At 35.1% G+C, this 16,462-nt stretch overlaps 1 long non-coding RNA gene across 2 annotated transcripts in view; it reads left to right on the top strand.

Moving 5' to 3' along the window:
• Positions 1–12,189, top strand: part of LOC100614424 (uncharacterized) — a 33,016-nt gene extending 20,827 nt beyond the window's left edge. The window contains exons 2-3 of one of the 2 annotated variants that reach the window (XR_001708130.3): positions 11,134–11,235; positions 11,492–12,189. This is a non-coding gene — a long non-coding RNA (uncharacterized LOC100614424). The remainder of the gene's footprint in view (positions 1–11,133; positions 11,236–11,491) is intronic. The other variant, XR_128505.5, reaches the window with a different exon arrangement.
• Positions 12,190–16,462: the final 4,273 nt, after the last annotated feature.

Below are 16,462 nucleotides of genomic sequence, written 5' to 3'. Positions count from 1 at the left end.
ATTTCTGTACTTGGTTATCCTGTAGTAGGATGGAATATGTGGGCACAGTGTCTCCTTTGAATTTCTCTGAGTTTTGATTGTTGATTTATTTATTTATTATTTTTTGTGAGCCTTGCCTCTGAGTTCCTCTGCAATGGGTTGCTAAAAAGACAAGTGCCTACCTTTGGAGCCCTGATTGTATTTATAATTCATTTCCTAATTTTTTTTTTTTTTTTGAGACAGTCTCACTCTGGTATGCAGTGGCACAATCTCTGCTCACTGCAACCTCTCCCGGTTAAAGGTCTCCTGGGGTAAAGCAATCCTCCTGCCTCAGCCTGTGAGTAGCTAGGACTACAGGCATGCCACCATGCCAGCTAATTTTTTTTTTTTTTTTAGTAGAGATAGGGTTTCACCATGTTGGCCAGGCTGGTCTGGAACTCCTGACCTCCAGTGATCTGCCTGCCTTGACTTCCCAAAGTGCTGGGATTACAGGCATGAGCCACTGCACCTGGCCTCCTAACTATATGTATATTTTAATTAGCTTTCTCTATGTTTTATATCACTGTTTCACTTTCTTTCTTGGAACAATTAACTCCCACAATAGAATCTGTAGGCTGTTCCCTCTTTCATTCGTTTTATTTATTCTTTGTCTATAAACTCCAGGGACATGGTTCTCAAATTTCAATTTACATCAGAATCACCTGGAAGGTTTATTAAAGTACAGATTGCTGGGCCGCATCCCCGGAGTTTCCAGTTCTAGAGGTGGGTCTGATAATTTGCATTTCTAAATATTCCCAAGTGATGCTGTTGCTGCTTGCATAGGGATCACACTTTAGGAACCCAGTGCTTTAGGGTATGCACCAAAACCCAAGTTTAAAAGTGTTATTTTTTACTTGTGGAACTGAGTTGTCTTTTTTTGTTTTTTGTTTTTTTTTTTTTTTGAGACAGTCTTGCTCTGTGGCCCAGGCTGGAGTGCGGTGGCACGATCTTGGCTCACTACAACCTCCGCGTCGCGAGTTCACGCCATTCTCCTGCCTCAGCCTCCCAAGTAGCTGGTACTTGGGAGCTGGTACTACAGGTGCCCACCACCACGCCCAGCTAATTATTTTTTAATTTATTTTATTTTTGTATTTTTAGTAGAGACAGGGTTTCACCATGTTTGCCAGGATGGTCTTGATTTCCTGACCTCATGATCTGCCCATCTCGGCCTCCCAAAGTGCTGGGATTACAGGCGTGAGCCACCGCGCCCCGCCAGAACTGAGTTCTTAACCTGTGGGGTGTGCACTAACCCCAGGTAGCTAATGCCCAAATTTTGAAAAAAACTTATTATTAGGGATATATAATAATTGCACGTGTTTGTGAGGTACATGTAGTATTTTGATACAAACATACAATGTGTACTAATAAAATCAGAATAATTGAGCTATCTCTACCACTTCAAGCATTTAGATTTCTTTGTGCTAAGAACATTCTAATTTCACTCTTAGTTATTTTGAAATATGCAATCAATTTTTTGTTAGCTATATTCACTTCACTGTGCTTCCTAACACTAGATCTTATGCTATATAATTTTATTTTTGTACCCATTTACCACTTCCTCTTTATTTCTCCACCCCCACTACCCTCCCAGACTTGGATAACCATCATTCTACTCTCTATCTCCATTAGTTCAATTTTTGGGAGGTCCCACATATTAGTGAGAACAGGTAATATTTATCTTAATGAGCCTGGCTTATTTTACTTAACATTATGTTCTCCATTTTCATCTATCTCTTTGTAAATGACAGGATTATGTTCTTTTTTATGGCTGAATAATATTCCATTGTGTATATGTACATTTCCTTTATCCATTCATCCATTGGTGAGCACTTAGGTTGATTACATATTTTGGCGATTGTGAATAGCCCTGCAATAAACAATAAAAATGGGAGTGCAGATATATCTTCAATATACTGATTTCCTTTCTTTTGGATCTATCTCCAGAAGTGGGATTGCTAGATCATATGTAGCTCCATTTTTGGCTTTTTGAAGAACCTCTGTACTGTTCTCCATTGTGCCTGTACTAATTTACATTCCCACCAACAGTGTACAAGGGTTTGCTTTTCTCCATAACCTTGCCAGCATTTGCTATTGCCTGTTTTCTGGATGAAAGTCATTTTAACTGAGATGAGATGATATCTCATTGTACTTTAATTTACACTTTTCTGATGGTTACTGATGTTGAGCATTTTTTTTTCATATACCTGTTGACCATTTCCATGTCTTCTTTTGAGAAAAGACTATTCAGATCTTTGGCCCATTTTTAAAATTGGATTATTTGTTTTGTTCAGTTGTCTTCTGTTGAGCTGTATCTATTTCGGTTATTAATCACCTGTCTGATGGGTAGTTTGCAAGTATTTTCTCTTTTTCTGGGAGTTTTCTTTTCACTTTGTTTGTTGTTTCCTTTGCTACCCAGAAGCTTTCAGCACTATGTGATCCTCCTTTGTCCATTTTTGCTTTGATTGTCTGTGCTTCTGAGATCTTACTCAAGAAATCCTTGCCCAGACCAATGTCCTGGAGTATTTCCTCAATGTTTTCTTCTGGTAGTTTTATAGTTTTGGCCCATAGATTTAAGCTTTTAATCCATTTTTAAGTGATTTTCTTATATAATGATGTATATCTTTTTAATGGCAAACTATTTTATTGCCTCTCAAATATAATTTTTGCTAAGAGCACAGCTTTTTTAAAGCCTCTTTTGATTTCTCACTCTGTGTGAAAAGTCAACCTGTTAGCCTAATTGCCGAAATTCTTGAATTATGCAAAGTAACAGGATAGCTGAACTAACATCCGAGATTAGCCATGGTGAAGTAAAGTTCCATCCACTTTGAGTTGTTTCCTAGAAACTTTACTCCAAGGGTGGGAAAACAGTTCCTTCTCATTTTTTTTGTGTCTCCCTATATAAGCGTATACTCTGTTTTTCTTTCCCATAACACCATCTAGAACATTTATAAACACATTAAGATAACTAAATTTAGGGCACGAAAGAAAAAGAAAGGTTCGTTCTACCAGCTAAAACTGTTTCCCAGCGTTTCTATTCATCGATTATCATCACTTCAATCTTAGACTTTGGTAAAGTAAACAACCATTTTTTTTAACCACTTAAAATTTAAGGATATTGGACACTTTATTTAACCTCATTGAGCCTCAATTTATTCACTCATTAAATGAGAGTATTGGTACTTACCTTCTAGTATTTTATGAGAATTTAATCTATATATACTATATTCATTCCCCCATTGAGACCTGAAATTCTGTTGATTGCCATTTTTTTCTTCCTCCTTTGATCTGATTTTAATATTCTATAAAAATAAAAACAAAAATATGGAAAAAGGTGGTCATGCTTTACTATATTTAATGTTTTATATTGGAGTAGAGCATAATTTTTATAAATTCGGGGCCTCTGTTGATTCAACACTTTTTCATGCTGTTAGTTTCCTGAGTTGACTTTAACTCATTCTCTAATTTTATTTATTAGTATTTAAATTAGGCATGACTCCATGAAAAAAAAAATCCTATTTTCCTTTGTGTCTCAATCAATTCCTTTTCCAGTGTGTGTGGCTTTTCTCGATTGTTGACAAGACCTTGCGAGCAGGGCAGGTTATGCTTAACTGATACCAATTTACATGTTCCATTTTATCTTCTCTTGTCTTGTGCTAAAAAGTATAGTTCAGGATTTCTAGGGCTTTGATGTAGAGAAATAGCAATAAAACACATTTATTGAGCACTGTTAAGACAATGATACTCTGCTATGCATCACCTCCTTCGGTTTTTCACAACTGTTTGAGGTAGGTATATATTACCATTCTAGTGATGACGTAGAAAGTGAGGCACAAGTAAATAAGTCAGATGACACACAGGCATATATTCTAGAGCCAGAATTTTTAATCCTGTCTGATCCCAAACATCATGAGCTTAGTTATTACAAAGATTGCTCTTTAAACTTAGAAAAGCTTGAGACTATTAATACAATTTCCAACTATTATGTAAGAGAGCAGTTCCAGAAGAATTGCATTGTAGATAAGCGGGATTTTTACCAAGTGCTTCAAAAAATAGTATTGAAATATCTTATTAATATTTGATATTTTAACTATTTTATTGTAAATTTTTGTCCATTCTTAGCTAATAGGCTCTATGTTCTATATACAGTCAAAACTATTGTTAGAACAACTCCATATTATCACCTACCACATATTAAAGTCTAACTTCTGCCACTACATTTCTACATATAAGGAGACCAAGAATGAAGCCATGAGAATTTATATCCTTATATACCTTCTTAAAGCATCGTAATTACGGATATATCTATATCCCCTGATGTGAAAGCAAACATGAGTAAGCAATCCATTTCTTCTAATTATTTCATATAATGCTTGAGAAATTATATTTGTTGCTATTAAGACAAACCACAATCTCGCTCCTCTTTTCCATGGCCAGAATTTCTCTTAATTGCCTTTAATCTAAATATCCTTTAAAAAAAAAAACCCCACCCGTTACTATTCAATCAGACTGCTATGATTTTCAGGAGGATGGCAGGGGCTAGCCATCAAAGGCATTGACAATTACCAGGGGAAAAATACACAGATCACTAAAAACAGAAGCAACAGAAGAGATTGCACTGGGCAGCCACCTCTTTCCTATATATTCTATTTGATTGGCATTCTTCTATGATAAGTAAAATCTAACTTATTGAGAAAAGGACAAAAGTTGCAAGAGGTTTGATTTTAAAGACTCAGATTTTAGGAAATACAAATAACATTTTATTGGGAAAAAACAACATTTTATTGACATAAAACCCTGAGATTGATAGTGAGATCAAAGATAGGGAGGGAGAATGTAAATGCAAAGTGGATGTCACTGATGCTGAAATTTGTGTATTCGGAGCAGGATGATGCATATGAGCCAAAGAAGAGGGTCTTCAAAAGCAAGCAGAAATAACTCAAAGCCTCCCTGATGGCTTCCTCAATGTCCAACCAGTTGCTTCTCCCCTGGGGGAGTTATGCTGGTAAAGCAGCAACCGGACATTCATTTGAGTCAGATAGTGTGACTGCTGTAACAAATTATAAACTTGGTTGCACCTAAGGCCACTTCAAACAACAGAAATTTGCTATCTCAGCTGTGGAGGCCTGAAGTTTGAAATCAAGGTATAGGCAGCACTGTGCTCCCTCCAGAGGCTCTAGATGAGATTCTCTTCCTTGCCTTTTCCAGTTTCTGGTGGCAGTGGGCATTCCTGGACTTGTGGCTGCTTCATCCCAGTGTCTGCTTATATGATCATATCATATCGTATGATCATATCACCTTCTACTTTTTGTCTGTCTCAAAGCTCCCTCTATCTTTCTCTTATATAGACACTTGTAATTGGATTTAGAGCTCACCTAGATAATCCAGGGTGATCTCATCTCAAAACTCATAACTTAATCACATCTGCAAAGACCCTTTTTCCAAATAAGATAACATTAATAGGTTCTAGAGATTTGACATGGACATATGTTTTGGGGAACCACCATTCAACCAATGATAACATGATTGCATATTCCTTACAAATAATAGTATTTGAAGAAGTGAAACTCTCTTTTTCTGGTGATGATTCTATGTCCCTCAAATGAGTCTGAGCTCATTCTTCCCTTAATGCAAGCATGGGAAAGAAAGGGGAGGAGTAGAAAGGAATCCAGCTGTATTTTTAAAAGACTGGACCTTTACTGCACCCCACCTCAAATAAAATACTGGCTCTTTGAAAACAATGGTATAAGGATACATACTTAATACAATGGTAATATCAACAGAAATATATGAAAAAAAATTCCATCACCAAAAGCTATCTCCTTACAAGAAGCTGGATGTTTAGAGAAACAGTACCCTCTTTCAGGTCATCAGGGATCTACTGAGTGTTTATAATAAATGGTCCCAAGTTTGAGCAACCTAGAAGAAAATTGTACAGTCAAGGACCTTGAGGAAATCATATCCTTGAACATCTGGCTTGATGTGCTATTGAAATGTTTTGTCTATCTTTCTGCAATGGGCATACTGTATCATCAACAGGAATATTAGAAGCTTAGTCAGTTTCCCAATAATAGAAGTGAAGAACTAACTTTTGGTGACCAAAGAGTTGCTTCTCTATTCTTATCTAACACAATACTTCTCATTTGCTTTCCTAAACCATATGGCTAATGACTTTAGGTGTTACAAAACTAATTACAATTAGACTCACAAATTGAGTGTTTAAAAATCAAATTATAAATTATGACATAAAAGTTATGTTTCTTGGTAAACTGATAGTAGATAAATGGGCATAAGAACTCCAAGATTTTAACTCTTGTCATCTACATTATACCTAGGAGGAAGTAGAAAAATATCAAATAAAAATAGTGACAAGACAAAAACACCTAAGGCCCACTTCAAAACCATACTGAATATCTTGAACCTTATTTTTTTCATCACCCACGTATGTATGCACGGAGACAAGTAATCAGCAATAAAAAAAAAGGCACACATTAAAATTTTGTTCCAGTTTATTTATTTAGTTTTTTTTAATCTACAGTTGCCTTTCCTTTTAATTCAGGATTAATATCATCACAGAGGACCTTCTTTATTTTGTATTCACTCCATAACCTTCATCTGTATGCCTCTTTAAAGACAAAACTAACTTTCAAAAGCAATTTGCTTCACTGGAGGGAATAATATAGTGCATATTGATGTGTAAGATTTCCATCTTTAACTCTAAGGAGTTAACAATTCAAAGACAACAACAAATACTCATCTCTTTCCTCCTACCTCCTCTCTCCCTTCTCTTGTCTCCTCTGCTCCCGCTTATCCACCCTCCTTTTCTCCTAACCCTTTGTGGTTCCTACCTCCCTGGCTCTCTGTTCTCTGCTTCCAAATGAGAACCCAGCTGTCAGCATTGTGCTGCAATGCGAGGGATGTCAAGGACGTTCTGCTAGGCAATGCACAGGACCATTGATCATTGTTTTTCTTCACTGTTTACAGAGAATCTCTTGGCAACAGAAGTGTCTTTGCCATGCAGAAAGAATTCAGAGTGCTGCAAGGTTTTGGCTTTTTGGAACAACACATTAAGGTTATTAAGTTTTGAATATTCAGCAGGTTAAAATTCCTGTTTTTCATTATTGCCTCCATAAAATAATATCTGTATTTACATCCAAAACAAAAATCCAGAGTCTCACTATAACAAATATAGGGAAGAAAATTTTTTTCCTCACAGTTGTATATATAGAAGTGACACAGTGACAAAACAAAACACTCAGGCATAACAATCTTAGTTTGATAACTGTACTTTGGAGACCAAAAGAAAAAGTAAAGAACACTCAAATTACCATTCGTGAAATAGCCATGAATTTTAGCATATGGCATCAACCACAGAAGCAATACAACTTGTTCTTTAAAAGCTCTGGATAAGCTTTTAAAGTTATGGATCAGCAACACAAACAAATTTAAACCTAGGAAGACATCCTGTTGCCATGACAATATGGTACACTAGCTCCCTGCCATGATGAGTCCCAGGCTTCAGGAATATGATCACACCCTTGCAATTCAGGGTTCTTTGATAACAACATGCTGCTTTTAAATCTTATTAACATGTTACTTAGATATTTGTTTTTAGCTTTAAGTAACAGATATAATATCATAGTAAATAACCTGACAAAAAGTATTAAATATATTTATTTCAAAATATGTTATTATCTGATGTTAGTAATAACTGTGAACTTGCAACCAAGATGTTTAGATTAGAGAGATAAAGGCTATTGTTCAAAATGAAAAAAAGTATCATTTGTAGGAATCACTCATTTTCAGTGCTTCCATGGAAAAGTAAAGCGGATACTAATTCAAAAGCTTAGAAAAACTCATCGTGATATATTATTCATTACACGATGATGCCTGCAAACGTGCTTTAAAAACAAAATAAAGAAACAGAGGACAGGCCTTAACTTGTCACAAACAACATGAGCTAAAAAGAATCTCTTTTGAAGCACAAAACAAACAGGGTGAGAGGTTTCTTTCTGTCAAGGCAGATGGCAGCTTATTATCACCAGTGTCTCACTTTCTTCCCATTTCCCAAGATTGTTCTTGCTTTCTCCTTTGCTTATTATATTGCAGCCGATAAGTAATGAAAGGCTACACTGAGTTACCATTAATTCATTCTCTCAGTAAACATGTAACAGGCCTTCTCTTAAAAAGGCAAGAGAAGAATAAGCTCAGCCTAGCAAGGAGGGCAAATATGAGAAAAATAGACATAATAAAATTCTTAAAGGCCGTAGTCCTGGAATATAAAGGATTCCTTAAAATCACAGATGAGTATAGGCCTCAAACAGTCCCAAGGCACAATTTATGTTTGAGGTGAGCATCTTCCTAGGTAATGAGGGGTGAAAAGGAGAGGAAATATTTCAAGGACATGCACAAAGGCAGAGAATTTTGGAGTTCACTATCTATTTTGGGAAATCCCACCAGGCCTGCATGCCTAGAGTGAGGTGCATATGGGAAAGCAGCATGAAATCAGCTTGCCATAATATGAGGCTTGTATTTTGTACTGCAAAGTACAGGAACCCATAAAAAATTACAGGCCATGGGAAAGGAAAGTCCAAAAATTGTAGAAAGATCACCCTAACAGAATGGGAGAGGATATATTGGATTGAGGTGAGATTGAACACAGGAAAGTTAAGAAGCTCCTATAATAGTTCAAGTGAGAGAGATCTGAACAAGGACTGTTTATGGAGAGATCTGGGGAATATTAGAATGGTTCATTTAACAAACCTTGGTAATCTATTCAATGCAGAAATTAAAGAGGGAATATTTCTGGCATGAGTGATTAGGTGAATGCTGTCATAATTTTCCACAGTGAGGAATATGATTTAGTAGACAGGCATGGTGAAAATAGATTAGTGTATTACAGGAAAATTCCAACAAGTAAAACTACGAGGGAAAAAGAAGATTGAAAATCAAATGATAGTCACAGCTACATTGAAAAGATATACATAGAAAGAGGATACAAGAAAGGAGAAACAAAATAGATAGTTACAAATTGGAAGGCTTTCTTTCAACAAAAGCATTTCAAGAGAGCCCTCCATATTGAAATGCATTTGAATAATGTTTCTAGTGTGATAAAGCTATCCATTAATATGAAAAAACTGTATATATTTAACAGTTCATCCTTGCACCATGTAGAAGCATCATTTGATATTTACCACAAAACTGTGTGCCTAGATTAGGTATTATTATCCCTCTTATTATTTATAAGAAGAGATTCTCATATCAGAGATCTCATATCTCTTCTTATAAATAAGAAGAAGGATAATATTTACCACAAATCTGTGTGCCTAGACTAGGTATTATTATCCCTCTTCTTATTTGTGGAAGAGAATGCTGAAGGTCAGAGAGGTTGGCTAACTCCCTCAAGGTTACACAGCTGGTAATCCAGGACTGCTGACTCTATTTTCTCAAGATATTTAAATATATTATCTAGTTATTCCTGAACCATATACAGGGATTTATTTTGTTGAAAGAAATACAAAATCATTCAGTCAATTAAAGCTATTTCACATCTTCTCTAGCTTAGGGATGATTTAAATATCTAAATAAATATTTTGGGATAACTGTCCTAGATATGACTAGAAGCTCATTTTTACCCTGAATTTGTGGAACTGAGATATGACAGTCATAAAGGGCAAAAGGAAGAGTAGAAAAAGGTTTCACAAACATATTGTGAACAAGATATTCTTACTCAAGTCAGAGAATCAATGTAATTTTTCCTCTCAAGTGAGTACTGCCAGACTCAAGGTGATATTACCCATTACCTGTTTCAGATATATAAACAGGATACTCAATTTTAGACTCACCAAGTAATATAGCAATCTCTTAAATGAGCCAAAGAATATGATCAAAAGAAAGGGTAAAATTGTTCCAAATATTTCCTTAAGACAATAAAAATCGCACGCATAAATTTCTTGCATAGATCCATAAAGGATAAATGGCAAAACGCTTGGGAAACCTATCTGTTTTCAAAAAGCTTATATAAAAAATGATAAAAACATCAGATTGAGAACTGAAACCAAAGCCACATTTGCACAAATGTCTCTTAGAGTTGTGATAAATCCATCCAGAGCCACATAGAAATCAGCAGGTGTCATAAGAATCACTTCCATTTCAGTGTGGTCACGGAGAGTATCTCACTCTTACTAATACTTTGCAATAACAAAAATTAGTATTTTAGAGCATAACTTGCATTCCATTAATAGGTTCTTTACAATTAAAAATTTTTAATTTTAGTTATGAAACTTCTTTGTGATAGGTAAATAGATATTGTTTCCACTATTTAAAAATGAAGAATGGTGGCTCAGAAAGATCAATATTTGCTGAGTTTTATCAGAAGAAAAAGGCAGAAAGCCAGAATGTGAATTTATGTGTTTTGACCCTAAATCTTTTATGTAAGATCACTATAATACTCTGTACTCCATTTCATAACTTTTAACTTTAATACTCTCATGATAAGGTCCAGGAAATAATCTTTTACAGGATAGCAAATATCAAATCATATTGAGATGTTAATTGTCTCACAGCAATTATGCTTTATTATGTGATTACTCATCTGATACATAAAAAGTTAATTTCTTTTTATTCTCTAAACATAAAATATGTTCACAAATAGCCAAGAGTGGGTCTGAGGTTGCTTTAAGCCCACTAGTGTGTTACTCCAGGACTCAGAGACTCTGCATTTTAATTACATGCCATGATTTCATAACTCAGTCCCATGGCAAATCATTACAATAAACACATCAAAAGAAGCCTCATCTCTTTATGCATAATGCAAGCATCAAATACAATGACCTTTCTCATATTTGCACATAAGTAATTTTATTTTTGCAAGGATAATGAATTCCTTTGCTTCTCAATTTATTCTTTGTTTTTGTGAAATATTAATCATCTGGTATTCAGAGTTCTTCTTTGAAGTCAAATTTTGAAGTTTCTTTGCTACATCCAAAAATATAAACACAGAATTCTCAGATAATAATTATAGATTGCCTAAGCTTCTTAACAGTATCTCAAGTAGTCCAGCTAGAACATGCCCGCGAACAGCAAAGAATATTCACTCTTCCCTATCCCTATCCCTAGGACATTCTTAAGAAGTGAAGCAGTTTTGAAAAGTGTTGGGCCTTTTTGGAGAGTCAAATGAATTTGTGCATAGGGTCCTCAATATAAGACTTGCAGAATGAGGTGAATATTTACATTATTGTTTAAATTAGATTTGGAATCTGTCTGTGAGGTGTGTATGTGTATGTGCTTCTGCCTTTTGTGAGATGTGTATGTGAATATGTTTCTGACAGTAAGTCACCCAGAATTGATGAGACTGAGTTTAAACACCATCAACAGGTATATTGCACAAATGGGTACTGATCCACATACCATGATTATAATTATACTTATATAACTCTTATAATTACTGTTATTTTGTCTTTCAACAAATTTTAAGCACCTACTATGTGCCAGTCACTGTGCCAGGAGTTGGAAATATGAGGAAGACCGTAATTCTCATAATGAGAATACAAGGAAGACCATCTCTCAAGAAAGGAACATCATAAAACATGTTTACTGTCAAGTCCTTGTCATTATCAAAAATATCTCCGGATTGATGTCATTCTGAGAAAAGTGATTTCATACTGAAAAAAAATTCTACAAAAATAGTAAAACTCTTCTTCTCAATTTTCAGAACTTGGATGGGGTTGGGGGCAGGTGCTTTCATCTATTTTCATCTTGTCCTGGTAGAAATTATTTGCTTGATTAACATTTTGGTGGGGAAGTTCAGTCTCTAAGGCTACAGATGAGAAGATCAGTTACTGGATGGGTTCCTAACTTCAATGTCAAATCCAAGAGCCTGAAAATAAAGTATGGAAAGAAAGGGAAACAAAGAAAAGTTATCAGACAATGTGAAGACATTTTATGGAGAGGAAGAAAGAGTGAGTGAGCACAGGAAAAATCACAAAGCAGTATATGAAGAAAAGAAAGAGATAACAGTTATTAGTAAGTAAAGAGATAATTAAGAGATAATCCTTTCAGTGGCATGAACACCATAGTTTGTGACATCACTGGTCATTAATGATTTGTAAGAAGCAGTGTCTCAACTATGTTTCTGTTACATTAATTATACCCGAAATAAAATATTTGCACACCTATTGTTCCACATAGTTATTCCTATATTATTTCATGAAAAAGTTAATAATGAATAATTACTGAATACTTAGTAGGTCCATTCAACATGCTAAATTGTTTATTTACATTAACTATTTTTAATATGCAAACTCCATAAGATATATGCTACTATTAGGCCAATTTATAGATACCAAAATTGTATACCATAGGACTTAATCACATTTCTTTTCATCTGTCCTCCTTCTCCTCCCTTGATAGAAGCTTGACATTAGTCTGAAGTTAAGGTACAGACAGTTTGCTGCGTAATTTTGAGTAATTCTCTAAGCCTTCATTCTTCATCCACAAAATAGATAGGACAAAATAGAGTATATGACAGCATCGTTGTGAGGATTAAATGAAATAATTCACATAAAATCATTTTATTTATAGCTGAAACAACATAACACTCAATAAGTGAATTAAAAGAATTATCATTATTATTTTAGATGGCTGATTGGAAAACAATATTAAGCATCAGAATTTTTTTTTTTTTTTGAGACAGAGTCTCGCTTTGTTGCCCAGGCTAGAGTTCAGTGGTGCGATCTTGGCTCACTGCAACCTCCTCCTCCAGGGGTTCAAGCGATTCTCCTGCCTCAGCCTCCTGAGTAGCTGGGATTACAGGCACACACCACCATGCCCGGCTAATTTTTTCTTTGTATTTTTAGTAGAGATGGGGTTTCACCATGTTAGTCAGGCTGGTCTCGAACTCCTGACCTCGTGATCCGCCCGCCTCAGCCTCCCAAAGTGCTGGGATTACAGGCATGAGCCACTGCGCCCAGCCTAAACATCAGAATCTTAAGAGTGCTACTCATGGTTAACTGGCAAATATTTTATAATACATCAGGGTAGATGCTGGCTTAAAAATGAAATGCTAGAGTTCCAGATCAGATTATGGATTTCTGAAAAAGCTTCTTTAAAGGCATCTCAAATATTAGCCCAGAGCAAATAGCACAGGATTTAATATAATTAAATAGACACCCATAAATACTGCAATGTTTGGCATCACTGTAAATGCCCATAGGCCTCTCTGCACTGCTGCATATGCTGCTCATGCCTGTGGGTTCTGAGAAGAGTTATAAGTGACACAGTAGCATCATACCTTCTGCTATAGTATAAGAGGCCAATATAATATTACATATATTAGATATATATATAATGGTTTTCATGTATGTATAAGTAATGAATTATTTTTGATATATTAAACAATCTCCCCCTTGTAAATTCCCTCTTTTCCCTCTGCTCAGCTTCTGCTCTTCCCTCACAAACTTCCTCCCCCACTTCATGTCATTGTGGTGTTCAGTACTCAGACAGTGGAAAGGAAAGCAACATGGAAGCCATTTAGCCTTTGATTTGTAAAAGCACAGAAGCCATTTACAGAAAAGGGGAGAATTTTAAGCATAAAGCAAACATTTGAGAGAGGTAGGTTGAAGAGACTCGGGATGTTCCAGGATTAGGAATCACAAACAAAAAAATAGAGGACTGGTGGATCAGGGCTCACCTGGCCAGGTAGATAGAATAAGGCATGTTTTTTAACAGAGACCTGTGTCGACAAAACAACTAGTCAACTTAATGATCGCCAGCACACTTAGGCAACATGGAAGATCACATGCCTTCCCTCTACAGAGGTAGTATATAAGCTCCCAGAATTTACCCAACAATCTAGTGAAGGCCCAAATTGTTAGTACATTTCTATCATGTGAATAGAATGAATGCTCAGATTACAAATTAAATTTGCATATAAAATACAATGTGATTTTCTCACACACCCATGTCAGGTTCATATCCACACAACCTAACTGACTGTATTATGCATGTGCATATTTATGTGTGTGTGTGTGTGTGTGTGTGTAAAACACATATAAAGACACATCAGTGTGGCCATAAAGTTATGCATTTAATTTCTAGGAAATTCTACAGAGTAGATACTGCATAAAAATTTCCCCTGGGAACATATAAATGTCTCAAAGGCAGGAATTCTATTTTATTCATTTTTATATTAGCAGAGCCTGGCACAGCTCCTGAACTGAATAATTATTTATAATATCTGTTAAACTAGCAGTCAATGTGCATGTGTAAGAAAGCAGCACCATGAGAAAATGTACTTTGAAGGACATTAATTTGGAAACCATGAGTAAGACAGCCTGGGTGGTTGAGCTAGGAGGCTATTGAAACGTCAAGGAAAGGGTATGAGGTTCTGAACTAGGATGGTAGCCTTGGGAACAGGAAGGAGGGCATGAATGAGATCACTAAGTGGTAATTGATGGATTGTGGCAACAGTTTTCTATTATAGAACTAGAGCCCTTGTGGGGTTAAGCCTAGAATGGTTTCTATCCCTTGGCCAAATGCTTAAGAGTATAAAGTAAATATTAGCTATCAGTGACAATAGGAACTTGTAGAAACAGCTTTTTAGAAAGAATGGTATTCAAGAAGCTCATCCATTAAAATTGATTGCATTTAAATAGTCTATCTAGTTAAAACACAAAATACAACCATTAAAACTTTGAAAATACCTTTTTATGTTCAAAAGCAGGTCATTAATATTGTTCTAAGTACTCATCTTTAAAACACCAATAATAGTAAAGTCAGTTATTATCTATGTTCAGTGAACAATCATATGAGTAAACACATACATGATACAGCTTGCATTTTAAGAACGATTATATATATATTCATTTCAAGCTGGAATTGTAACAGTTGCCAGTTCCACACTTAAAGAAATAGGCCAGTAAGTGCAGACGTGCTGAAATGCCTGGGGTCCTTACTATCTTTGAGCTTCAGTGAAACAGAATCTAAAAGGAGAAATAAAGAGATTCATGTCTCCATAGACAGATCAAGATGAAAAGTAAACATTTATCATTAGCTCCCCTTTGCCTTCTGCCATGAGTGGAAGTTTCCTGAGGCCCTCACCAGAAGCAGACACGGGTGCCATACTTCTGGTACAACCTGAAGAACCGTGAGCTAAATAAACCTCTTTTCTTCACAAATAACCCAGTCTCAGGTATTCCTTCATGGCAACACAAACGGACTAAGACAAGAGACAATGTCACTATTCCTGTAAAAAAAAAAAAATTGGCAATGCCATTCTAAAAAGGTGATTATATGTATGTATAAGATTAAACAATCCTGATGAAGGCAAAAAATGATTTCTGATTGCTGTTTAAAGCATATGTAATGAGTAGAGAAGTCACCCTCAGAATAAAGATTATTTAAACTATTCAAAATACAAAATGGGTGTAACTCCCTGTGTATCAGAAGTTCATAATGTAGATCATGCAACTGTTTTCCCCTTCATTGTTATCATGACTCAACACAAAAATTAAAGAGTTTTACTGATCAAGGTCCTGAACTTGGAAGGTCAAAGTTATTACTTTCTCCTAATTTATGCCAGCTTTTTCAATTCCTAGTATTGATATAGTAGACAATATTTGGTGATACCACATCAGTAAATTAATTTGTTCACTTATCAAGAATGGTACAGCTTTCTCACCTTTAACGATCTAAATTTCATACATGAGAATTTCCAGAAGTTTCTACTGAATAGAATCTTAGCACTTTTCCCTTAAAAGATTTCCAAGAGGAAATAAAACTTCAGGAAATTTGTATTATATGAACCAAAGTATTAAATAAACAAATTATCTTCCTTTCTGAATTAATCTCAGATAAAGCAAAATGGCATTTGTGTTGTTTAAAGTGAGATCAGATTTCATAAAATGGAAGACATTCTACCCTGAGATAGAGTTTAGGGAGAATAATTGCTTGTCTGTGGAAACAAAAATTCTACCTGCAAGGAAATATAAACTATTTGAACTCTACATCAAAAGACTTCATAAAGATTTTAGTGTGGTTCTGAGAGCAGTTAAAAAGAGAAACTGCCTTTTTTATTCCTTTTAGATTTTGGTAATCAGAAACTAACTGGAACAAGAGATTATTTCATGTGGTCCATGAAATAATCAAGTTCAAAGAAAAGAATACCAATATAGGCTTCTAACATGTAAAAATATATGCTATGATCTAACAGACTCAGATTAGTTTAAATACAAAGTAATCTGAAAAATTAAACAAAGCATTATAAGCAAAAGGTCCTACATATTCAGATGATAAAAATATGTTCCAAAATTTTATTAACATACTTGAATAAAAGACAATTATGAGTATTCTTTATCTTTAATGTATTTTTAAATAAATTGTATTGTTTCGGGTCATACAACATAACATGCTCCTTACAAAAAATGAAAAAGCACAAAAAGCTTAAAGC

The sequence above is a fragment of the Pan troglodytes genome, chromosome 10 (assembly GCF_028858775.2).
Source record: "Pan troglodytes isolate AG18354 chromosome 10, NHGRI_mPanTro3-v2.0_pri, whole genome shotgun sequence".
NCBI lineage: Eukaryota > Metazoa > Chordata > Mammalia > Primates > Hominidae > Pan > Pan troglodytes.
The sequence above is the reverse complement of the archived record's forward strand: the minus strand, read 5'-3'. Positions and strand labels throughout refer to the sequence as shown.